The sequence below is a fragment of the Mandrillus leucophaeus genome, unplaced genomic scaffold (genome assembly GCF_000951045.1).
Source record: "Mandrillus leucophaeus isolate KB7577 unplaced genomic scaffold, Mleu.le_1.0 Scaffold15, whole genome shotgun sequence".
NCBI classification, from domain to species: domain Eukaryota; kingdom Metazoa; phylum Chordata; class Mammalia; order Primates; family Cercopithecidae; genus Mandrillus; species Mandrillus leucophaeus.
The window spans coordinates 3,341,192-3,342,479 of NW_012101476.1; the positions used below are offsets into that span (position 1 = coordinate 3,341,192).

Genomic DNA, 1,288 nt, shown 5'->3' on the forward strand with positions numbered 1-1,288 from the left:
CAGCCTCCCAAGTAGCTGAGACTACAGGCGCCCGCCACCACGCCCGGCTAGTTTTTTGTATTTTTAGTAGGGACGGGGTTTCACCATGTTAGCCAGGATAGTCTCGATCTCCTGACCTCGTGATCCACCCGCCTCGGCCTCCCAAAGTGCTGGGATTACAGGCTTGAGCCACTGCGCCCGGCCAAGAGATAGGGTCTTAAGCGTGTCTTCCAGGCTGGAGTGCAGTGGCATGATCATAGCTCACTGCAGCCTTGAACTCCTGGGTTCAGGCAATCCTTTCACCTCAGCGTCCTAAGTAGCTGGGATGACCGGTGCACACCACCATGCCTGGGTAATTTTTTACTTTATTTTTCTTTTATTCTGTTATTTCTTATTTTAGAGATGGGGTCTCACTCCATCACCCAGGCTGGAGTGCAGTGACATGATCATAGCTTACTGTAGCCTCGAACTTCTGGGCTCATGTGATCCTCCTGCTTCAGCTTCCCAAGTAGCTGGGACTACAGGTACTTACTACTGTGCCCAGCTATTTATTTTAGTTTAGTTTAGTTAAGTTTATTTTAATGTAGAGAAGGGGGGTCTCACTTTGTTGCCCAGGCTAGTCTCAGACTCCTGATCTCAAGAGACTCTCTCACCTCAGCTTCCTAAGTTGCTGGGATTATAGGCTTGAGCCACTGCCCCCAGCAGATGTTTTTAAAATGACTTAATTATTCAGTAATCTTAATGCTTTTTGGCATGATGCTGTTTTAAGAATTAGGAGTGCTGTTTAAAGATCTTCAACTTGTCAGTGGTTCTCAACTGGCATCTAGTGAGTAGAGGCCAGAGTGGCTGTGAAATATTCCACAATGCACAAAATAATCCCCCACAACAAATTATCCAATTCGAAATGTCAGTAGTGCTGAGTCTGAGAAACCATGAAGTAGATGGTGAGTGACTAGATCGGTATTTGTTAGTTACTTACCTCTCCTGAGCTGATACTGAGCAACCCTAGACACATTATAAGACGTTGGGGACTTTTAGTTTTTTGCAGAGACATTTCAGGTATCTCATACAACATTGGAGCCTTGAGAATGAAATCTTAGTTGTACTGGAAACAGCTATAGTCAGCCCTTTATATTTTTAGTCCTTATTGTCACTCACTTGTATATTTGAGCCTTACTTTCCTTAAAGTTCATGTTTTTTGGCAAAGTTATGAAAGAAGTTACCTTGGCAGCAAAGTTCTGAGTCTTTTATTGGATGAAGCCTAAGGCTAAGTAGTCATGGACTAGTATGTTCTTTTTTTTTTTTTTTT

The 1,288-nt window shown here is 43.6% G+C and overlaps 1 protein-coding gene across 2 annotated transcripts in view; it reads left to right on the plus strand.

The window, feature by feature from the left end:
- Nucleotides 1–1,288, plus strand: part of UPF2 (UPF2 regulator of nonsense transcripts homolog (yeast)) — a 140,571-nt gene that overhangs the window by 88,478 nt on the left and 50,805 nt on the right. The window lies entirely within an intron of this gene.